At 40.8% G+C, this 25,463-nt stretch overlaps 1 protein-coding gene across 1 annotated transcript in view; it reads left to right on the forward strand.

The window, feature by feature from the left end:
* Nucleotides 1-25,463, forward strand: part of MORN1 (MORN repeat containing 1) — a 3,597,386-nt gene that overhangs the window by 231,677 nt on the left and 3,340,246 nt on the right. The gene's annotated exons all lie outside the window — the stretch shown is intronic.

Genomic DNA, 25,463 nt, shown 5'->3' on the forward strand with positions numbered 1-25,463 from the left:
TTTCTTTTTCTAGTACTATATGCTGTTACACTATATGCTCTGCTACAAGTATAATACTGTTTCACTTTTAAATTTATTTTGTGAAGCTGTGCACTAATTACTTACAAATGCATGATAAGTACTAGCTTTGCTATAGTCAATATACCTGAGCAGATTAGACAGGTTTATTTTTCCCTCTGCCATCAGCAATTGTAGATAATCAGCATGCCCTGTATTGCTATGATCATTTGCTTGGCTAAATTCTACTGACATCAGTTGAACTTTAAAAACAATATTTTTTTTGCTGTATCCACCATTAAAGCAATACCTAAGGCAGGTTACTTTCTAGTAGTAACCTTTTTTACGTCATTCATTCCATATACAGATGTCCTTCGTGTTTCACTGTTGCAGTCATTACATTTGGGTTATCTGCTTGCACGTAGCCCTCAATTGACCTCATTAACAAAGTCTTGGGTCCTGCATCGATTGCTGTCTCTTCTTCCATGACATCAGGTCGTCAGGGGTATAAAACATGCAGCCGATGCCATTACATCAGTCTTTCTTGTTGTGCGGTGCCCGAAGCAGAAGCAATTTGCAGGTGCCGGTCAGCCGACTCCTGAAATTTTTGTTTTCGAGTTTCAGAACCAAAGTCTTCAACTAAAGCTAAGTACCCCGTTGGGGAATCTTTTTCTTGCTCCTTACCGATGTCAGTAAAACTGTAATTGCATTTCTTGTGGAAAGCAAATACCTCACAAAGATTTTCATTCGTACTGTATTCCTTGCCTAGGCCCTGACCATGACGTTTCTTGCTGTCAGTTCTGTGCCTTATTTAATCAACTCACTATCCATCGTCGATATAGTTTCACCTCTAAATATTTCGGTTCTCGGTTCAATTATCCAGAAATGTTGTCGGTTAGCCATCCGACTACTGGTACTCTGAAAAAAACGTAAAGATAAAGACAGAGACAGGCTGCCTAGGTCCAAAGCAGCTGACAACACTTATCCTAAGCCAGCCGCCAGTTTGCCGGTACTCAGTGAGGTGCTTTCGCAGCCCCTGATACCCACTACTTCTGATTCGCAGGCCTCTACTGAGACCCATTTGAAGTTTGGTATGCCACAAGATGTTTTAAACTGTGGCACCTGCAGATGTCTCTACCTTGGATGGGTCCGGAGCCGCTGTGCAGGCACCAGCTTCTGAGGGTGTATTCAGGCCTATGGACTTGCATATTAAACCTATGCCTCCTTCTTCTTTAAGGCCTAAACCTCGAGCCATGCCTAAGAAACCAACACTTGCTCAGACCTCTATGCCTAAAAAACAAATGATAAGAATGGCTGAAGATCTTATAACTCTAATCAGGTGAAGCCAACCACCCCCTTCTAAGAGACCTAGGACTGAGTTTGTTTATGAATCTTCTGACCAGGATTCTGATTCTTCTGATGATCTGGATGTACACTTATCTACTTATGAGGATTCTGATGCAGAGGACTCTATTCCCCCTGCTTCCCCTCCAGAGGATTTTTCTTTTGGTAAAACCTTGCAGACTCTAAGGGAGCATTTCCACTGGGAAAGATCTGGATGTACACTTATCTACTTATGAGGATTCTGATGCAGAGGACTCTATTCCCCCTGCTTCCCCTCCAGAGGATTTTTCTTTTGGTAAAACCTTGCAGACTCTAAGGGAGCATTTCCACTGGGAAAGTCAGGATTTTTCTGATTCAAAAAAGAAGCTTAGGGATTTCTTACTCCTGCCTCAGCATAGGCCTTTAGCTATACCTCCTGTACTAGACATTGTTGATGATGGCTTTTCGGAATCTAGTTTGGCCCCCGATTCTTTGCCTCCTGCTTCCAGAAAACCTGATAGATACTACAGGGTTCCTGATTCTCACAAGTTCCATAGATACTACAGCGTTCCTGATTCTCACAAGCTCCTTTTTAAAAATCCTATTGTGGATCCAGAGACTATTTCACAGGGATCTAAGGGCATTAAGGCTTCTACTGCTAAAAATCCTACCCCTTCTGATAGAGACTCCAGGGCACTGGATAGATGGGATAAGAAGGTTTACACTTCTGCAACCTTGGCCATTAGGGCCTTAAACTCTCAGTTTCATATGTTAAAGTATCAACAACATGTTACTAGATTGCTTAAACGGAAAATGATGTTGATTCCTGACTGTGCTGAAAATAAAGAATTACAGGATTTAATGCATTCTGCTGAACAGGTTGGAAAACATACTTTGCAATGTGGATTTGATTCCTTAGAGGCCTCTTGCAGGGCTACTGTCACTGGGTCTGTACTCAGAAGGCATGCTTGGCTTAAGGAGCAATCTTTGCCTGATCATGTTAAAGCTAAATTGTTGGATGCTCTTTTAAATCAGGACCGCCTGTTTGGCAACAAAGCTGAGGAAGTTCTTAAAAAGATTGAAGATAAGGCTAAATCTATGCAAACTGTTAAGGATTTCTTATAAGTTCAGCCTCCAAGATTTAGTAGGCATTGGCCCTCTAAGAATTGGCCCTTTCCGGCCCCTTCTAGGTCTTCTCAATCCAAACCCAGACACAGCAGAAACCCCAGGTTTCAGTCCCAGTGGATGCACAAGACTAAGCAGTGGGAGGCTTTCACATCCAAATCTGGGAGTAGTCAGACTCCTCCCTATGGAAAACTGTCTCAATGACTTGCTTTTAAAACTTCCAAGCACTTCTCAACTGAATGCTCCTTTAGGCAGAAAGATTGGTCTGCAGGCCAAAAACTGGAAACTCATTACCTGGGATAAATGGGTTATAAATATAGCGTCCCAAGGATACAGATTTCGCTTCCACATGTTACCACCACCAAGCGGGTGGCCAGATCTACCCCCAAATCAGTGGGCAGAGCCCCAAAAGCAAGTACTTTCTCTCTTAAGCATGGGGGTATTCAGTTGGTACCAGAAGAGGAAAAGAGACAAGGTTTCTATTTGAGACTTTTCCTGGTAACCAGAAAAGACAATTCATGGCATCCTATCCTGGACCTTTCTACTCTAAACACCTTTTTGGTGATTCCAAAATTCAAGATTCTGACTCTTCACCAGTTGCTTCCTAGGTAGGGCAAAGATGCCTGGTTGGCAACACTAGATTTAAAACAATCATCCTCTGCTCTCCAAAGTACTACTAAAGATCAAACAGGACAAGCAAAGGACGATTGATTGCACCAGATTGGCCACGCCAACACTGGTGCCCCCTCTTGCTCAGTGTGTCACGGTTGGTCCCATGGCACCTGCCTCAAACTCCTTCCCTGTTGTCTCAGCAGGAGAACCAGATTCTGCACCCTCAGCTTCAAACACTGAACCTAGCAACCTGGCTAATTACCTAATCTCTCCTTTACCATCCCTCAGTAAACCAGTGATGGATATAATTTTAGGGGCAAGGAGGCCCAGTACTAGAAAATCTTATGCTGAAAAATGGAAAACATTCTGTGCCTGGAACCAATCTCAAGGGATGAGCACAGCAGTGCCCAATTTACCTCAGATTTTACAATACTTAACTGAGATGCTTCACAAGAGCTTGCCCTTTTCCTTCATCAAAATTCACACCTCAGCCATTTCAGCTCATTATAACACAGAACCTCCCTTCTTCTCGCACCCACTGCTCAAGCAGTTCCTCAGAGGGGCCAGAAATTTTAAGGCCACCCAGGAAAGCTCCAACTCCAGCCTGGGACCTTAACTTTGTCTTGGAGAAACTCACTCTTCCTCCTTACAAGCCAGCTGCTACTGCAGATTTAAAATTCCTTTCCTGGAAAACAGCAAGAAGGATATTTGAATTACAGACCCTTAATGCCCTTCATCATTTTTCATTCAGACAAGGTGTCCCTCAGGACCAATCCCTCCTTCATGCCCAAGGTGGTATCCAGTGAGGCTCTTGATCAGTCCAGCCACTTGCCAACCTTCTTTCCTAACCCACAGAACAAAGGGGAACAGATACTGCACTCCTTAGATGTGAACAGGCAACTTAGATTCTACTTGGACAGGACTAAACCTCAAAGGAAATCTGAACAACTGCTGGTGGCATTTGCTGCAGCGACAGAGGGGAAGGGTATTTCAAAGCAAACCATTTCTAAATGGATAGGCCATTGCATTAATTTCTGCTATAAGCACCATGAAAAACCTATCCCACAGGGCATCAGACCCCATTCCAACAGGGCTGCATCTACCTCTACAGCCTTTCTCAGAGGCGTCCTTACCAGGGACATCCTAGAAGCTGCTAGCTGGAATTCTGTACATACTTTCACCAACCATTATCATTTACCAATTTTCTCTAAATCCAGAGCTGGCTTTGCCACTGCAGTCTTGCAGGGCCTTATAGCTGGCCATAATGCTATTTAAATTCCTCCTCCCAACCTGAGCTTTGGGAATCTACCCAAATGTAATGACTACAACAGTGAAACATGAATAACATAGTACTGTTGTGTACAATTACCATAAATGAAAATGTTCGAGTGTATTCACTGCTGCAGTCCTGGTTACCCTCCCTCCAGCCCCCTGATTTTTTTTTTGCTATACCTCTACTCTCCTTTAATATGCTTAAAAGTTTTTTGGTGTATTTGCTTTTTTTGTTGGATGTATAACTTTATATATATATTTAATTGCTTCCCATTAGGGGGGCACCTGACATCTGGGGCAAGAAAAACTGATGTAATGGTGTCGGCTGCATGTTTTATACCCCTGACGTCACGGAAGAAGAGACCGCAACCGACGCAGGACCCAAGACTTTGTTAATCAGGCCGACTGAGGGCTACTGCAAGCAGATAACCCAAATGTAATGACTGCAACAGTGAATACACTCGAACATCTACATTTATGGTGTGTACACAACTGTACTTTCTGTCTCTGCATTTGCTGTCATCTTCTTAGGTTCATAGGAGTATACTAGGCTAATGATTACTAGGGCCTTTATAAGCCTACAGTGCAATCCAAATGTGACCCACAAATTTGATTTACATAGGTGGTGATTTATTGATCGCCTCTATCCATCATAGACATAGGTGTCAAACCAGGGGTGAATTTCTGATTACCTATCCATTGGTCCAAGTTGCGCATAAAAAGTGATGGGGACCCTATAACAGAGAATGTGAATTTTCTGAGAAAGATATATGTTTCTCCAACATGTCCAGTTAATTGTTTTTATTTATTCTAGTAGTTCTGATGCTGTTTGTTTTGCAGATATGCAGAAAGTTTATTAAAGCTTGGTCCAGGGATGCCTTGAATGCCAAGCAAAGATCACCTCTCAGAAGTCTTTGATACCGAATAAAGAGACAGGGCTTTGAGGTGATCAGCGCAAGATATTTTGTTTACTCCCTGTATTCTTTTATAAGGAACCTTTGTGGACATTCCTTTTACTGCGTATGTCTGGTCAGGTACATACTGAAGGGGGCATTATACTCTTTGATAGGTTTGATGAGGGCCAAATACAGTGATATGATGATCTCTCTAAACCTAGATGCCATGCCCTTGCTTAAAAGTTGAGCAACATAGAAGTATTTTTTTACTACCTTGGACACGTGTTGGTTGAAGGCAGGATTGCTCTCTACATGAGTTGTCAGATCCCTGACTAGTGAATCAAAATTTAGGGGTGTTTTATTGATGACAGTTACCTGGGGTAGAGGAATTCCCAAATGGTACTATAATGCATTCTTTGGTACTGAGTTTTAAGACATGGCTTTGGTAACAAACATTTGTCAGTGTTAGACCTTCCTGAAGGGTGTTCTCATCTTGGGAGGTTTCAGTGACTGCTACCAGTTTCCACTCATCTGTGAACTCCATTAGCCAGAGGCCTTTGACATTGGTTTTAACATCTGAGAAGTAGATGCCAAAGAGGAGTGGGTCTAGCACAGAGCTCTGGGCACTCCACTGGTGACTGGCCTCTTTTTGTGGACGTGGCCTCACTGATTCTAACCTCCTGGGTCTTATCAGTGAGTCAGCTAACTATTCAGCATGTTATAAAGGAGGTAATACCTAGTTTTATAAGTTTGTTGACAATGCCTGAGTGGAGCATTGTATCAAATGCTTTAGCTAGATCTGGGTAGACAGTATGCATCTTTTTATACTCATACTTTGCCGTACTGACCTTTTCAGAGAAGTTTACTAGATTTGGTAAACATAACCTGCCTTAACAAAGCCAAACTGAGATGGATACAGTGTCTGGAGGTCACCTGTGACCTTGTTAATAATTTCCATGGTAATTCTTTCCATGGATTGCAAATAAGACTAGTCAGACTAATGGATCTGTAGTTTCCATACTCTGTTGAAGGTCCTCCCTTATGAAGAGGGAAGACTGTTGCATTCCTGAAGTCATGTGGCACAAAGCCTGTTTTAAAATTGTAGATCTGATGTTTTCATTCTATTCTCAACCCATAGGTTTGGATCCAATCCCTTGGATCTGACTCGGCTATTACTATAGCATGTGGTAACCAAAAAATTCTTGAGCTTCTCCCATACTCATTTGCCACTATTCTTGTTAGATGTGGTGATTAGTTGCTCTCTAGCAGATGTCTATTTAATTGAATTTAAAACTTCCCTTTCTCTTTTAAATAGTTTCTTTTATGTTTTCTCTGTTTATCGTCTAGTGTAGCTTATATCCCTTACCGAACAACTGATTTCTTGCCGTTATTTTCACTTTCCTTTCGTACAAAAGTACCACTGAATATTATCGATAGCATTCTTTCCCCTTACATTTAGTATATTCCTTTTTTACCATTGTTGGTATTTCCACCCCCTTTTATCTTTCTTCTCTCACTAACAAAAAAAAAAAGCTTACTATTTTTAGTTTTTTTTTCTCTTAGGTATGGCAGAGAAAGAAAAAAGGGTGGCTGGCTTCAAAAAAATGCGAAAAATGTTAGAGGAAAATGCCTTATTCTGATTCACATACTTTGTCTCTATTGCTTGGGACCCCTTTATTTCCAAGAAGGTTGCTCTATTTGCCACACATTCGGCCACAGAGCTCATGCTGAATGCAAGAACAATCTGATTCTAAAAGATCTTCTTCCATCAGCTTTTAGTGAGGCATTATCTGGAGCTTCCCTTTCTGACTAACACAAAAAGGGCAAGTAAAAGTCCTCTAGTCCTTCACTGTCCTCATCAAAAACTGCTGAAAAACGTAAGAAGAGGCTTATGTCAGCTCTGACCTCTCTGTTGGACCCGTCCAGTAAAAGACCCAGGCTTTTGGATTCTACAACCTCTTCAGATCTCAAAAACAGAGACATATTGATCCATCCACTTATTTGGATCTGACATCTGGCATGTCTAAACCTAAACCAGATCAGACAATTGATTTGACTCCTAGCCTACCTGTTTTGCCAAAGACCTAGTACTCACCTTCAATTGACCTGGTCCCATTTAGAGTCCTTTCCCCCTTTTTGGAAAGGCAAAAGTCACCTTCTGTAATGTCTACCCTCTTTTCTAAGAGTTTGACTAAAGAGGATGTGAAGAGACTGGTTAGAAAAATTCTCTGAGTGCAAAGTATGCCAGGGGCTTCTTCGACTCCTATTCGTTTGGGTCAGGAGTGCCGTACATTGGCTACCCCTGCATTACATCCTCCTCTGACTTCTTTCACAGCTTCAGAGTTCTTGGATCTGAGCCACCCAGCAGCTTCTGCTTTGGCTCTGAATATAACTCAATCATCAGATCTGTCGTTTGCTCTGAGTTCTTTGGTTCAGTCAGAGCCAAAGACCTCTTGGAGCTATAGATGCTTAGTCAGCTTTGAGGCGTGGGGATCGACTCCAAAGTTTTTGGAGCTATCCCCACACCTAGGGTCTTTGTCTCAGGTTATCTTGACTCTGACTTCAGCCTGGGAGGACTTTCCTTAGAGCAGGGAGCGACTAGAATTCAGAGGCTTGCCCTCTTGGATCTGGAGTCCTGTCCCTCTCAGGGAAGGTCAGCCTTTGAGGTTTTGGAGAGAGAGCCATGTCTGCTTCAGCAGCTCAGATGTTCCCTCCCTTCTCAGATTCTCAACCCCCAACCCGGTCATCTCTGAGTACAGACTCTCAACCTTTTTCTGCACAGGGACAGCGAGTACTGAAACCCCAGCCTTCCCAGCAGGGCATTCCCATCTTTTCTGGTACCTTCCCAGAGCATCCCACTGAGGAGATCCCTAAGAAGAAGTAGTGCAAGAGGAAACACTTGGATTTCCTGGAAGACTCCATCACCAAAAACACTGACTTCGATGAGGACGAAGGGTCCCCAGGGTTACCTCCTGACAATGTCTCCTTTGGATGCATCCTGGAAATTTTAAAATAGAGAGATGATTGGAAGCCCAACAATCCTTCATATGAGGAGTTGGTGTACCTGGAGGCTTTTGGTACCCACACATCTACCTCCTGGGTGACTCTGACCATGGACAAGCTCATTGAGTTGATCTCTTGGCGGGCATGGAAGGCCCCCAACACCACTGAGCCGATTCCCTGGAGACTGGATAAAATTATTACTGCTCCTGAGGGCAAATGATTTTGGACAAAAGGTGTGCTTTTGGATGCCATGGTTGTGGCAGTGGCCATGAAGAAGGAACTGCCTGAGGAAATCCTCTATCCATCCCCGAAACAAGGAGTCTCGGGCAATGGATAGGCTCAGGAAGCATTTCTATGCTTCAGTGACCTTCAGCTTATGGTCACTGAACTATCTGGCACATTTTGCTAGACTACAGAGGAATCTGATTAAAGAGCTTTCAAATACCCTCTCAGGATCCGTGTCTGGCCAACTTGCATATCAGTGTCCTAGAGATGAGAGCAGTGCTCTTAGCATTGCAGGCTTTCCAAAATGCTCTAAATAGGAACGATTGCAATTCAATCAGGTAACATGTCAATAGTCTGCTATATCAACAAACAAGGAAGAACCAGATCCTACCCCTAGTGTCAAGAATCTCCGAGTATGCTAATGGGTGATCTCTTCCAACCGTTTTCTCATTGAAATGCATATTCCAGCAAAGTCCAGTGATAGCAGGTAAACTGAGTAGGTGCATTCTTCTACTCCATGAATGGTCCCTCAATCAGAATGTGATAGAAGGGATATTCCATTGATGGGGTTGGCCTTGATGCACTCTCTTTGCCTCTTCCCTAAACAACAAGTGCAGCAACTACTTTGCCCTGGTTCCCCCATGTGGGGAGTCACCAAGGGATGCTGTTCTTCACAATTGGCCCTCTGGTCTCCTTTATGCTTTTCCTCAAACTCCATTAATTCTGAAATTTTTGCAGAAAGTGGCCAGGTCGAAGAGCAAAGTAATCCTCATTGCACCATATTGGCCTCTCTACAGTTTTGGTTTCCCTTCCTCTGGCCTCACTTACCTCATCAATCATGGATTCTGGATCAAACTCCAGGCCTCCTGTTTCACCTGATAGGCATGATTCACTCAGACATGCCCAATTTTAAGCTGACAGCCTGGCTTCTCCAATTCCATTAACAGCCAGACAACCTATGTTCTCCTCACCAGTCCGACACGTACTCCTGTCTTCTCATAAAGCCATATATGCGTAAACTATATTCCAGTAAATGGAAAAGATTCAATCACTGTGCATTACCAAATAATATTGATCCCTTCTTTGCTGCAGTTTATGATAAGGGTAGTCTTCTTTGACTATCAAAAGTCCAGTTGACAGCAACATCCAGTTTTCACAGTGGTTTACAAGGTTGCTTCACATAAACTCTGCAAAGCATTTCTGAGAGGAACTCTCCTTTCAAAAACCCCTTATAAAGACCTTACTCCCCCTTGGGACCTAAATTTAGTGCTGCAGGCGACTCTCCCCATATGAACCAGCAGCTAGGTGCAACCTCAAATTCCTTTCTTGGAAGACTATTTTCTTGGTAGCCATAACTTCTACAAGAGGAATTTCAGAAATTCAAGCCTTATCTTGCAAACCACCATATTTGATTTTTCACAAAGACAGAGTATCTCTCCATACTAATCCATCTTTTTTACCAAAGGTAGTATCAGAGACCAATATCAATCAGTCCATCAGTTTACTAGTCTTTTTTTCCAAAATTTGAGAACAAAGGTGAATACTTGTTAAAATTATTAGTTGTTCACATACAGTTATGTTTCTCCCATCACAGAACCAAAGGTTTCAGGAAATCTGGCTAAATATTTGTTTTCTTCTCAGATGTTAAATTGGGTAAACCTGTCACCAAAGTAACCTTGTCCAGATGGCTTACCAGTTGTATTACTTTCATTTATAATCATTTGGGCATGGCCTTGCCAAAATTGTTGTGCGCCCACTCTACTAGAGCAATGGCAGCTTTGTTTGTTTTTCAGTCTAGAGCCTCTATGGATGATATTTGTGCAGCAGCAACTTGGGCTACTCCTCATACCATTGTTATTCATTGCAAATTGGATCGGGTCTCCAGGGGTAGAGCATCATTCAGTTCAATGGTGCTGAGGAACATCTGAGTCCACCCAGAATCTAAGGTAGCTGGTAACTCTGTCTCATAGGTTGAGGATAGAATGAAAATTGACATCATCAGATAAAGAAGTTATGTACTCACCATAACGTTCTGTCTGTGTTGTCCATTTTTATTCTTCCTCAACTCCTCACCCACCAGCCCCCCTATGTTTGAACTCTTAGATGAGCAAGTAGTCTTAGGGGCATGCGTACCTTGTATTGAGCTCCAGATATAGTCTCCCTGGATACTTTTAATATTTTCTTTTACTTCTATTAGCAAACAAGATCTGAGATACTTAGGAAGGGAGAATTCTGGATAACAGAGAAGCTAGAGAGTGTTTTGGTTACCACGAGTTATAGTAACAGCTGAGTCTGATCCGAGGGATTGAGCCAAACCCAAAGGTTGAGGAAGAATGAAAATGGACAACACAGATGGAATGTTATGGTGAGTACACAACTTCTTTTTAAATAATGACTCCAGAGTTCCTGATAAGTTGTATTTTAGACTGTCTAGGAGGCATCCTTGGATGTTATAGAGGTCCACTGAGGCCATGTTCTTGGCTTTACTGAGTGCAGCCAGTACATGCTCCCTAGTTATAGTTGGAAGGTATTTTTGGGGGATGGTTGGGGGTGAGAGAGAGAGATTAAGTTGGATCTGAATTTGTCCATTAACAGGTTCGCTATATCACTGGGCTTGGTGAATGTGGCACCATTAAACACCAGTTCAGCACATTGCTGTTTGTTGCCCTTGAGATTTCTGACATAGATGTTGAAAGCCTTATGGTTATCTTTCACGGGAAGGCTAACTTAACCTTAAAGTTGGCTTTGTTAGACCTAATTAACCCTCTTAGTTGCCTATATATTTTGATGAGAGAGCTTTTATCTTTATGGGAATTGTCTTTCCTGATTTTTTTGTTGTATATCCTGTTTAATTTGGAATGCTACCAGGGTGGTTTGTTTCTGGAGCTAGTTCTGGACTTGCTTCTGATAGGTACAGCAGCCTTTATGCAACCATTAACATGGTTGCACATATTTTCTGAGAGCAATTCAGTATAGCCTGCTGTGTTCTCGGGGTTTGGAGAGGCATTGAATTTTGAGAAACCATCACTTAATAAAAGATAATTTACATTGGAATAGTTCCTATGTGTTATTGGTTTTAGTGCGATTATGGAGCTGAGTTTAATTTCATAGGAGACAGCTTTATGGTAGGATCTTACCAGGGAGGATGAGATATTGTGGGAGGTGCAGTGTTCTCAATACTTGTGAGCATGAGGTCCAGTATTTTGGAGCCTCTAGTGGGTATATTCAGAATTTGGTTAAGGGTATTTGGATTTATGAAGTCCCAGAATCTTTGTGCATGTAGATTTGAGGCTGTGTAGGATTCCCAGTCTATAGAGGGGTAATTAAAGTCTCCCATGAGTAGGGTGTTAAGTTGGATGGTAAGTGTCTTCAATAGGTCCATGTATGCATTATGAGCTTCTTGGGACATGGAGAGTGACCTATAACTGGCTTGGATACGGTACAAGATTTTGTGTATGGTGATCTGCTTATGAGAGAAAATTCAGTATGTCATCCTGTTTGACCATCGCAGAGATATGCTTGTTACTGATGTATATTGAGACACCTCCACCTTTAGCCCTTGTCTGTGCAGCTACTGGTCTAAAAGTGTAGAAGGGATTGAAACCTTGCACTGCCGGCATACTCTCTGCCACTTTAAGCCATGTCTTGCCAATTGCACAGATGTCTTTATTCTTGAGTGTGAGGAGGGCTTGGAGGTAGTGTAGTTTTTATTTAGGTTCCTTGGATTGAGCAGTAACACCTTGAGATTCATTTGAGTTTGTTTTGCTATGTTGTTAGGTTTATTAATTTGGGATTGCCTAAAAAAGGCACTATGGGGTTGATAACGTTTTAGCCAGTATTCAAAAACCTAGAAGGGAAAGGTGTAGACTATCCTTGGCAAAGCAAAGTGGTCTGTTAACCGTATCCTCCTTAGCTCACAAATATTGTATACCCTTAGAATGGCACTAGAAAGATGGCCAGTTGTTGAAATCAGTCATTTTTTGCTCATATTGTGGCATCATCCTTGGTGATGGTATTATGCTGCTCAGTGTTTGACTCATACCAGCCTGAGACACATGGTCTGAAAGTTCTACAGTGTGTCTCTTCATAAAGCCCAGGGAGGTGCATCTCAGGTCATTTATACCTACGTGGACTATGATAGAATCATACTGATACCTGTGGTGTAATGACTTGAGAGTGTGCATGATATGGCGGATCCTGACTCCAGATAAACAACTAAGAGTAATCTTTTCCTTGTTTAACCTGGTTAGAGGGATATCAGTATATCTTACAATGGAGTCCCCAGTGATGAAAGTCGTGGGTGTGTGTTTGCTTGCCTTAGGGGCTTAGTGTTTGGGGTTCTACCAAGAATGACAGTATGTGTGATGTTAGATGTTTTGTTTTGAGTGCCTTTTAGCTTGCTGAGGCATAGCTTTGATGACAGATGGCCTAGGTGATCTTTGTTGTTTATGAAGGTTGCTTTAAGTGCCACAGCATATGTTAGTCTAAGTCTGTGTGTGTTATGTGCTTTGTGAGGTAGGTGTTTTGTGTGTGTGGTTTTGACAACCTGATCTGCACTTGTATGCAAAAGTTATACCTCCAGTGTTATTGTTAAATTACACCTCTCACATACTGTGTCTGCTTCTTTAAGGATTAGTTGGTTGTCAGTAAATATGAGACAATTGCTACATTGTCTCAAGATGTCCATATCCACCAAAATGGCTACAAAGAAGTTAGGAAATTGCATATCCATACTGTCCAGGTCTTTGATTGGAGAGTTACAAGGGGGTGGTGTATTGTAGTTACAAGACTATTAAGGGTAATTTGTTGGTGAAAACTGACAAGTGTGCTTTATTTGGGCAGATTTAGATAAATAGCACTAAATTCTACTATCTTTAATGTTTGCACAATACTGAATTCTACTAATTCTGTAGCTATTGCCACTCATAGGTTCATAGGAGGTTACTATGCTAATGGCCCTAAGGCCTTTACAAGCCTAGCTGTGTTAAAACCTGAGTACCCTTATTGACCATATTTAGATGGTCATTGTTAACAGAGTGATTCTGTGATCAGCACTGACTGCCCCTATCCATGAGGGATATAGGTGCCACCCCTGGAATGAATTTACGGTCACCCATCCAGTTGTCAAGGTTGCGCTTGAATAGGGTCATTGAGAAGCTCTGCTTCACGTGGAGTGGGAGCTTATTCCACAGAGCAGTAACCACTGGGAGATATATTTGTCTGTGCATGTTCTGTTAATGGCACAGGCTAGGATGAGATGCCTGTAGTGAGTTATTCTTGTCCCATTTGATTTGTGGATGTACAGCAATTCCATTACAGCAGGGTCCAAGACCACTCTGTAGGCCAGGCACAGGTCTCCTGTCAGCAGCCTGTATTATACAGAGTACAGTGACAGGGCTTTCAGTCTTTCCATGTATGTGATTAGATTAGTACTAAGCTAGCCACCCTAGTGAACCATTTTAAGCCTAGACAATTACCCCATGTGAGAAGCAAACCCTGCACCTTATGTCTGTAAGTTAAACACTTTAACCATTACACCAACTCACCTTTTTATTTCCAATGCCCAACTAGCTGCTCTACACTTGTCAGCACACAAGGTATTTGCTCTATATTGCTACAGTTTTATGGAGTATTCTGCAGGGAAAATTTGCTTTCCAGATGCTTGCTACTGTACAGGACAGTGCTAGCCCATGCAAAAGTGCAAAATTAATAGCAGCACAGAAAACTAACTAATGAGCCCTCTGGCCAATAAAATGACTACACTACAAGTCCTTTTGTTTATTTCCCATCCTTGCTGAAAGCAATTTCAAGACAGTCTTGCAGCAGTAGCAGTCAGAGTAAGAGGATTTTTTTTTACAAAAAATTCAGTGAAATGCATACATAAAAGGAGGAGACAGTAGTGATCACTCAAAATAACTTAAACAAGTGTGAGTTAATAATCAAAGATACTTAACTTTGCCTGGATGGTACTGGAGACGAGTAAAACACTTCTGGAATTCAGGCTAGGGCTCAAATTTTGCTGAGCTCTAGGAATGTGAACAGGAGACAATTCCATAATTATAGTTCCTTGTTCTGTAATTACAGTCTTGGCCTTATTTTCTCAACTCAACAACATAATCTGATTCAGATCTGTCTAGTCATTAATGAAATTAATATCTGTATTACTTCACTAAGTTTAGGATTAAAATTATTCTGAGTAAGCTTTCCATTTTTCATTTATAATGTTATTAATAAAAAGGTTTACATTAATCCGCTAGGGGCCAGGTTTTCAGATCAAATGCAGTCATTTTTTCTGCTGTTCAAGTTGATACATGCTGAATTTATTTTATTTATTTATTTTACATTTGTTGATCGGGAGAGTCCAACTGGATACAAGTCCATTTTCAGTGGAGGCCCAGGGAGAAAAGCTCCAAGAGAACAACTTTAAACAATACGATAATAATTGATTACAGACAGAGAGAACAAAGAGTGGCATTATTTTGACATACATAGGTTTAGGGTAGATGAGATTGGCATTACAGGGTAAGCATATTAGTAGCTGGTTATTGACACAGTATGAAGGATCTAATCACAGCATTCCAACCATATAATGGTTCTAAGCAAAACATTCCTGAGATAGATTACATTGCAAGGAAGAAACAAAGGTCTAAGACAGAAATGTGAGGAACAGCATTTTGTTATTTGATAAGTCTCAAAGAGAGGATACATAATCCTAGTACTCCTTGGTATTACTGGACAATTTAGTCATGGGTAGTATAAAGTGCAAAATTCCATGGATAGTAATATAGCTACTAGAGAGTTAGGAGGTAGAAATGTGTACCGGTTATAGGAGGGTACAGTGTTCAGAATTGGATAGTGTGGCAGCCTTTCTTTTAGGTTAGTGAACTTTAGAGATGAGGTATTAGCCAGGGGTGATGCAGAGCATAGCCGCTTATTTAGGAAGTAAGGTTTGAGTAGTTTTTTGAACATGGCCGGGGATTTGCAATCAGTTATGTGGGGAGGAAGGGAGTTCCAGGCTTTTGAGATATAGTGACTGTAAACTGCCTTACCAGCCTCATTGTTAAATTTGGTAACCTTGAGGAGGTTTTGGGTACTAGATCTTAAGGGCCTGGTGGTGGTAGAGGGTTGAAGAAGATTTTGTAGAGCTGGGGTGTTTTCAGAGAACTGTATTATTTTGTGGGCTAGTGATAGTTGATTGAGTTGTAGTAGTTGAGGTAGTTCGAGCCAGTTGAGTTTTTTGAGGCAGTAACAGTGGTGTATTCTGATGGGTGAATCTGTAGCGGATTTGGCTGTTTTATTGTAACAGCTATCAAGTTTGTTTAGATCAGATTTGCAGAGATTTATAAGGACAGGGGAAGCATACAGCAAGGTGTATAGAAGGTGAATCCTGGCTATTGTAACTTTGGAATTTTTGGTGAGAAATTTTTTGTTGCGATAGAGTAGTCCCAAGTTTTTTGTGTACTTTTTTATGGTTAAGGAAATATGTAGGTTAAATCTGAGGTTGTTGTCTATTTCAATCCCTAGTAGTTTGGTGTGGTTGCTGGGGGTGATTGTGGTGCTGTTATCTGAGGAGATAGTGAAGCTGTTGGAGGGAGGTTTGCATCTGTGGGAGCTAAATAGGAGTAGATTGTTTTTTCCTGGGTTGAGAATTAGGCATTGTTTGTTGATCCAAGCTTCGGCCAGAGAAAAGCATTCTTGAGTTTGGGAGTGAAGTAGGTCAATTGTTTTGGCTGCACATATTATGGTAGTATCATCTGCATATTGTACTATTGAGGCTTTGGGAATATTGGATGGAAGCTGATTGGTGAAGAGGGTAAAGAGTAGTGGTCCCAGGATGGAGCTTTGGGGTACCCCTAGGGAGACTGGGAGGGAGGGAGAGAGTTGGTTCTGCTGCAGCGCAGCTTGTTGCCTGCCTACTAGGTAGCTTTTAAACTAGGAGATGGTAGGGATGTTGAGGTTTAGGGTGGATAGTGAGTGAAGGAGTTTTGAGTGGTTAACCATGTCAAATGCTTCGGATAGGTCTAAGAATGTGGCAGATACATACAGTCCATTATTTCTGTGATTATTGATTATGGTAGTGAATGCTGTGAGTGTGGTGGTGGTGCTGTGTCTAAAGCCGTGCTGTTGTGGTGATAGTAGTTTATTCTCTAGGAGGTATTGCAGAAGTTGTTTGTGGATTACCCTCTCTAGAATTTTTGATAAAAGTGGTAGTATGGCTATGGGGCAGTAGTTGTTGAGTTCTCTAGAGCTGCCCCCTTTATGTAATGGGATGATATATGAAATTTTCCATAGCTGAGGTACTGTACACTCAGAGATGGATCTGTTTATTAGGATGGAGATTGGGTATGCTGTTGCTTCTGTGGCTAGTTGTAGGTATTCAGCTGGTAGTTTGTCAGCAGCTAGAGTGGTACGTTTGAGTTTTAGGAGTAGTTTTTCGATATATTTAGTAGATATTGGGTGGAAGCTAAAGTTGGGACAGTTGTTTGTAGTTTCAGGTGGAGGGGGTTAGTGGTAGGGGTGGGGTGGTTGGCATAGGGTTGGTTGTTTGCTAGGGTTTGGATGGTGTCTGTGAAGAAGTGGTTAAATTGTGTGGGGATATTGTCTAGGTTATTTCCAGTTTTTGGGGTAGGGGTAATTGTTTTCCCTGGTTGTAGAACATAGTTAATTGCTGCCCAGAATTTTTGTGGGTTGTTCCTATCTTTGTCCTGTATTTTTTGGTAGTATGATGTTTTGATAAGTTTTTTGGCTTTGTTACGTAGTTCCAGGTATGTTAGTTTATCGGTTATGGATTCGGCGTTACGGTAGCTGCTCCAGGCTTTATTTCTCTTTTTAAGGAAGGTCTTTGTATCATATTTTAGCCAAGGTGCATAGTTAGTTTTAACTCTTGTTGTTCTGGGGGGAGCGTGATGGTTTAGGTTGCTTAAGAAGGTTGTAGTAAAGTATGAAACTGCTTCATCTAGAGGGAGGTTTTTTAGGGGGGCCAGTTACACCATTTTAGGTCATTTATGAAGTTGGAGCAGTTAAAGTCTCTTTTTTCCTAATTAGCTTTGTGGATATTTGGGTAAGTTGTGGGACTTTAGATCGGAGGAGAAAAGTGGCTTGGTGGTCACTCGGGGTGTCTGGCAGACAACCTGCTTGGGAAATCATTGAAGGGTGGGATACAAGTATCCAGTCTAGTATGGACTGATGATTGGTTCACAGGTTCATAGGTTCATACTAGGCTATCTGCCCAAGGGCATTTACAAGCCTAGCCCAGAGTTTTGTGGCTTTCGCCACCCCTTTAGTTTGGAGGATACTATGCCCATTATTTTGCTGTGCCTCTGTCGAGCAGTGACACTGAGATAATCCCTGGGGTATATCTGTGATCTCCCATCCATTGGTCAAGATTTCTCTTGAACAAAGCCAGCGAGGTGCTCTGCCTCATCTGTACCGGGATTTTGTTCCACAGCATAGGGAGTCTCTGGGTGATGAATCTGTCCCTCCAGCACGTCCTATTAATAACCGTGTCAAGGTTTAAGTCTCCCGCCCTTGTAGTTCTGAGGGATCTAGATTTTTTGAGGTGAAGCATGTTCATCAATTCTGGGTTGGATATGGCCTTGTATGTCAGGCACAGGTCACCTCTGAGCAGACGGTAAGCGACTGAATAGAGCTGGAGTTCCTTCAGTCGGGCAGCATAGGACATATTTTTGAGACCCTTTATCCTCTTGGTGAGGAACTTTTGGGGCCTTTCCAGTTGCTGCAGGTGTCGTGTCAGATACATTCCGAATGGGGCATTGTACTCAATCATTGGTCTGATGAGTGATGAGTACAGGGGGATGATGACCTCCCTTGATCTAGATGTGAATCCCTTCATGATCAGGTGGGCAATGTAGAAGGTCTTCCTAACTACTTTGGCAACGTGAGTGTCAAATGAAAGGTTACTGTCAACCTAGGTCCCTAGATCCCTGATAACCTCTTCTGTGCTTAGTGGGTTGCCGCCTATATGGTAGCTAGGGGTAAGCTTGTTTTTCCCGAAGGGTATGACTATGCATTTTTTGGCGTTTAACTTTAGGCCATGGCTCTGGCACCAGTTATCCATTTCTATAAGACCCTTCTGAAGGATATCTGTGTCAGATGTGTTCTCAACTATGGCGCCTAGTTTGCAGTCATCTGCAAATTTTGTCAGCCATAATCCTCCTGTGTTTGCTTGTACTTCTGAAAAGTAGATGCCGAACAGGAGTGGGCCCAGATACCACTTGTGACAGGCTTTGAGTCTGACATGGCGCCAGCAACTCTGATCCTGTGGGTTCTGTCAATTAGCCAGTTTGCAACCCATCTTGTGACGTATGGGTTTACATTTAAGCTGATGAGTTTTTCAATGATACCTGAGTGGGGTATTGTGTCGAAACCCTTTGCCAGGTCAAGGTAGGCTGTGTGGACTGCCTTTAAATGGCCTTGGTGACTGTTTCGAAAAAGTCAACCAAGTTTAAAAGGCATGATCTGTCTTTGACAAAGCCAAACTGGGTCGGATCCAAAGTCTGCAAGTCCCCTATGTCTTTATTTATGAGTTCCATTATGATCCTCTCCATAGCTTTGCAGATCAGGCTTGTCAAGCTGATGGGACGGTAATTTCCAGGGTCGGTGGAGGCACCGCCTTTGTGAAGTGGGACCACAGTTGCCGTATGCCACTCCTTGGGCACGTATCCTGAGGTGAGGCTAAGATTAAACAGCTGCCCTAACTGCGGGTTTAATTCCTCATTGAGTTCGTGGAGCACACAACCGGGGACACCATCTGGTCCCATGGATGCTGTGTTTTTTGCCTTGGAGAGAGCAGTTCTCACCTGAGCGTTAGAGATGTTTGGGGGGGCTACAATCCTCTGGTATAGATATCTCACCTTTTGGGGGGGGGGGGGGAGAAGTTTGCACTGAACCTGTCGGCCAGTATGTTGGCAATGTCTGTAGGTTCAGTAATTTTTACATCATTTTGAACTAATTCTGAGCATATCTGGCTGTTTCCTCCCAGGTTTCTAACATAGCTAAAGAAGGCCTTATGATTGTCTTTTGAGTCCTTAGCGACTTTTCTCTCAAAATTTGCCTTGGATGATTTTATGAGAGATCTTAGTTTTTTACTTATAATGATCAAAAGTGTCTTCCCTTTTAAGGATTTTGCTCTATCTTGTAGTAGCTTCCTCCTTTTGTTGTATAGCTTGTTTATGGCTGGGGTCCACCAGACTGGACGCTTGCCTTTGGTACAAAGAGTCTTTGTTTTGTTTGGGATTGCCTGATCCATGCAGTCCTGTAGGTGCTGGTAGAAGGCATTTGTAAGTGATTCAGCGGCTTGAGTAATGGTTTCCGCAGGCTCGGGGGCCTTAACTCATTCACCCCGAGTAGCTTCTCATGGCGCCTGTGTGTTTAACACCGAGCGCGCCATGAGAAGATAGTTATTTCATGCTCTTAACCTCGAGTGCCTTCCTGATGCGAGATAAACTGTAATTCAAATCTGTAGTTGAACCTAATGTAAAACACACTTACATCGTAACTGAACCTGTAAATTACATTATACAGTTACGATTCAGTGTGTTTTTACATTAGGTTCATATTCAAGTTTTACTTGTAATTCAGTTTAAAAGGTTTGCGATAAGCAAGTGGTGGCAGCCAATCGGATTCTTGCAATCCAAGCCACCACTTGCATACAGCTCCACCCCCAACTTAATTTTCTATTGTTTTATCCCAATAAATAGAGGGTCCAGCAACAAGTATTTCTTTTCTTTGGAATAATATTTGGAGACCTGCTGCTGGATCCCTCTATTTTATTTCTGCACTCAGATTGCCAGAGATAGCCGTCGACAGTCACCGGCATTTGCTGCTCTTTTATACCATATCAGGTAAGCTGTTGCTTCAAATCCTACAGAAAATGTGTGCTAACACTAACGAATAGCGGTGGATAGGAGGTAAAAAAACAGGCAGATTTGGTGACTTTCCAGAGTGCAAATCAAAGAAATAAGGCACTACAATGGTATCTTTGTTGTCGAATGTTGGAATGTAGTAGACCGGTAATGTTATCTGTTGTGAATGCAACTTCATTAGTAGTGTAAGACATTTGCTTTTTGGAAGCAACTTTATTTGTAAGGTTACAACTTCATCTCCTGTCACTTAAATTAGAAAGTCAGCACTATAAGGTTACTACAAGAAACTAAAAGTAAATGTTTGTTAGCAACTTTATTTGTAAGGTTACAACTTAATTGGTACTATGAGAGAGAATACATTTGCTTCTTAGAAGTTAGCGACTTTATTTGTAAGGTTACTTCATCTCCTGTCACTTAAATTAGAAAGTCAGTACTATAAGGTTACTACAAGAAACTAAAAGTAAATGTTTGTTAGCGACTTTATTTGTAAGGTTACAACTTCATTGGTACTATGAGAGAGAATACATTTGCTTCTTGGAAGTTAGCGACTTTATTTGTAAGGTTACAACTTCATTTGCTTAACAGTGAAAGACATTGGCTTTTTGGAAGTTAGCGACTTTATTTGTGAAGTCATTTGTAAGTTACAGCTTCATTGGTACTATAACAGTGACTTTATTTGTGATGAATGTGCGAAATTATCACTTTTAATACAGCGATTGTTTCAGTAACATGTTAGGTATTATGATTAATTTATGCTGTTTACCAGTGTTAGGTGTTTGTAAGGCTTGTAAGGTGTTTAACAGTAATAACGTATATTTTCCTCCTGTATTTGGTTACTGTCTTGTGTTTTACATGTGTTTTCCAGTAATGTTTTCGGTTATCTAAGGCTTGTAAGGTGTTAACAGTAATAAGGTATATTTTCCTCCTGTATTTGGGTTTTGGGTTATCTATAGATGGCATGTACGTATTTTTTCCTCTGTGTTGTGTTTTACACGTGAGCTGATTGACAGTCAGAGTAGTTAGGGGCGGGGTTTGCTACTGCGCATCCTGCGAGGCACTACACTGGAACCTTAAATTTTACATTTTGCCATTTATTGAATTAATCCTAGTGGCTAAACTGAAAGAGCGAAGTTTTGTTTAATTGTGAAGGTCCAGCAATTTGGGTTGTCCTGAATGTAAGAGTCTCAAAACAGCAGCAGTGTTCAGAGACCGTGAGGTAATTTTTTAAAAATTTATAACTGCCTTTGAATTAATCCCACCAAAGTGTTACAATTGAGAGAATGTACTCATGAATGTCGACAGGCATGTGCTATGCATGCTACCGTACCTGTGAACATCTGGGACAGTCGGGATAGCAAATTACCTTACAATAAAAAAAGGTAAAAAATAAAGCTAAAGCTGTTGTCAGTCCTCCCTTTCCAGCACCTGTTGGCTAAGTGCTAAATTCAACTTTCACTTTCACACCAGACCAGTAGTTAGTGCTTTGTGAAAAAAGTAAGCCCTGTTTGTGACTTTTAATTTATAATCTGTCTGTTGCCTGGGGAAACGGAGGTAGATTATCTGGTTTTTATTGTAAAGTGGAGGCGAGCGGCAGGCAAGAAGTGAGATGTCATGGAAATCCAAAGGGTTAGCAATACTGAATGTATGGAGGGCAGGACTCAAATAGTATGGAACTTCATTTCTTTGTGTCTGCAGACTGCATCTGTATTGGGATGTTTTATTCCATTAAACAGAGTTGTGGCTCATATATTAGCCCTGTTGGATGTGCTTATAAAGGAATATTAACTTTTTGAATTGCCATTTCCGGTTCTATCACATTCGCGTCTGTTGTAAGGTTATGAAATGTCGGTAATTATCATTAATGGACTCTAAAGTTGTTAGGTCAGGTTTGTGTGTTGCTGTTACAGCTTTTTGTGGCTTTGTCTGCTACTGTTGTGTTCTTCTTACAAGTGGGGATCGGGGAAAGAAAAGACTTTAGATAACATCTTTTTTCTGTCTACAGAAAAGTGGATTAGAATTTTGAAAGTTAATTATAACTTTTCCTGCCAGATAACACCCATAGTTCCTAATGACATCCACAATAGTCCTTTTTTTGAGGGGAGAGGGGAGGGGGGAGCTTCCTTGACTGAATAACTTCCCAATTAATAACAGTAATATTTACTAATACTAGGTAGCATTATAAAGCAAGATATATGCAAAAAATTACATGTTGTAGAAATGTTTGTCACTTGTTCTTATTTTCATATTCTGGGAGAGCTGCATTTTGTTCAGGGGCATAGTATGAAACCCAGCTGTGGAAGACAAGAAGACCATATTGTCAATGTTTTTATAGTATACTACACTATACTAAATATATTGCTATTTGTTTGTTAGTAATCATGAGGATTTGCAATATTTCCAGATGCAAGTGGCTTGTGAATTATTGCATGGCATTTATTTGTTAGTTGTGCATCTTTAAATATTTTCAGTACTTACATTGATAATTAAACTAGCATATTTTTCAAGTTTTTGTATATATTTCCATAAACAAGCAATTGGAAGAGTATCTTGCTGTCATACGAAAGCTCAAGTCTGGCTAATAATGCAAGTTTAGATACAGTTTTCAGGAAATGATAATCTGTGAAACTTTGAAAGACTGTTATCATTCTGGGTTTGTGAGCATTAAAATATTTGTATTTGTCTTATGTTTTTAACTTGATTTTCAGAAGATGCTCTTGAATGTAAGGATGAGAGTAGGCTGTTAGTGGTGTGGCATTTTAGTGCTCAGAGGTACTAAACAAGAGACAAGCAGATTAGCCTGCCTAGGTACGCAGGAGCACCTCTGAAAAGCTTTACTTATTTAGTGCAAGTTGTTAACTTGTACATTAATTTAGTAGAAAAATAACTAAATTACCATAAAATGTGAGTGTGTGTTTAATGTATCTTTGATGTATGCCTCATTTGTTATTTTGATCAATGATTATTTAGTTGGAATCCAATAATCCAAAAAAGCACCAAACCATGCCGGAACAAGTCCCAGGATGATTTTATTGACCCAATCAATTAAAACATAAACGCTAAACCATCACTGTGTTTTCGATTGTAACTAACCCTATTGTAGAGTTGTTTTTTTTATTAATGGAGTTTTACATCTGATGAAGTTAGACAAAAATGCAGTGACAGTTTAGCATTTATGTTGTAATTGAGTGGTTCAGAAAAATCCATCTGGGACTTGTTCTGGCATGGCTTTGGTGCTTTTCTGGATTATTGGTGCCTTTTTTGCACAGAGTTTTCTCCATTTTCTTTTTGTTTATTTACCTGGAATGTAATACTTTTGTAATGTAGAAGGTGAATAAATTTGTCATAAATTCAGCTTCCAAAAGCAGTGATTTGAAATTAAAATGACTGCATTTGAAGCTGCATTCACAATACAGATTTATAGATGTGTGTATATGTATGTATGTATGTATGTATGTATATATATATATATATATATATATATATATATATATATATATATATATATATATATACATATACATGCTGCAGTTTGTTAGTCTGATGTTGATTCCTTCTGTAATGCTGCTTTGGGTGTCTGTGTAATTTATCTATACCATCGTCAGTTTCTTGGGCTAATAATTATTGATACTCATTAGGTTATTTTGTTGGAAAGACACTTTTGTAATTTTTTTATGTAGTTTTTTGGCAGTGGCAGTAACAGCACAGCATAAAGGACTCTGCAGTGCTCTTCAACTTATGATAGTTTGTAGCCCATGCTTTTGATGCTGATCTGTCTGATATCATGAAATGTCCGATAAGGGTGATAGGTTGGCTCTGTTTTATATTTTAAATATTTTTATATGGTTGGTAAATTTTCTGATGAATGAAATGTTGTTTTGATTATTTGTTTGAAAATATGGTGCTTATTTGTTTTTCTGTAACCTGGCTAAATTAAAAACATGCCCTTGTTTAAAGTTATGATGGAAAATGTATGACTGTATTTAGTTATGTGTAAGGAGACAATACACCCTCCCTTTTTTTAATTTCTCCAAATCTTTTGGGTTCTTTTTTATAAGACCCATTGCTCCTACTACTATTAGAACTGTCTCGGTATTTTTCTTCCACTTTGTTTTTATTTCTGTCTGTAAATCCTGATATTTTATGACTTTGTCTCTCTGTATGCAAGACAGTGTAGTCACTGGGTGTGGCGATTTCAGTGATCAATGCTACTTTTGTCTTCCTTTCATGGACCACTATATCTGGTTTTCTAGCATCTACCTTTTGAACTGTTGGTAATGGATGTAATGTAGACTTCATCATTTTCTATGATGCTTTGTGGATCATGTTTCCAGTGTTTTTCAGCCACTTCAGTACCACAATGTTTGCACAATCCGCACTGCGGCAGTCTTGCCACATTATTATGCCTTTCATTACACAGTCCTTTTGCCATTAGTATGCTGCAACCAGCAACGGGGTGTGCAACTTTTTCCAATTCTGTTTTTAGAAACCGTACCTTTGTCTATTTCTCCACCATGTTCAATGGACTTTGCAAACCAGTGTGTATGTAGCCTACTATCTTGGGCCACCAATATTAACATTTCATCTCTTGGTTTGAATTTGCCTCTTCTTAACCATTCCTGCATTCAATCCTGATCAACATGAGGTTCTTCCACCCTTCCTTTATAATCATGTCTACATCTTGACAGTATTACAAATATTTAGTGTGGGGAAAAGCAATTTACTTTCTGAAAATAATATGCTTTTGTAACAGATAAATTTGTGGGGGGAAAAACGTCCCTACTACTCATAGTGTTATGTAAGAACAGTCTTTGGAAATGATTTCCTCCCAGCTTTGGTTAGCTGTCTAGGTACCATAATGTTTGGACTGCAGCCAGAATCTTTGTGTTCAAGTCCTTGTGGATAGGGTGCTAGCTAGTCATGCTTCTAAAAGGAGATCTACTGGTCAAATCTTTCATTCTGGTGCCTGTGCATACATTATATTGAAGGGCTTGACTGGGTGAATGCTTCATTTTGGTGCTTGTACATACTAGGAAATGTTACACACGTTTCGTTTGGGGAAGTGTTTTATTTTGGCGATTGTGCATACCTCAACATTCTACTGAAGGGGTTGCTAGGCTGAAGTGTT

This window comes from Protopterus annectens, chromosome 2.part1 (assembly GCF_019279795.1).
Source record: "Protopterus annectens isolate FY-2018-M chromosome 2.part1, PAN1.0, whole genome shotgun sequence".
Taxonomy (NCBI): domain Eukaryota; kingdom Metazoa; phylum Chordata; order Ceratodontiformes; family Protopteridae; genus Protopterus; species Protopterus annectens.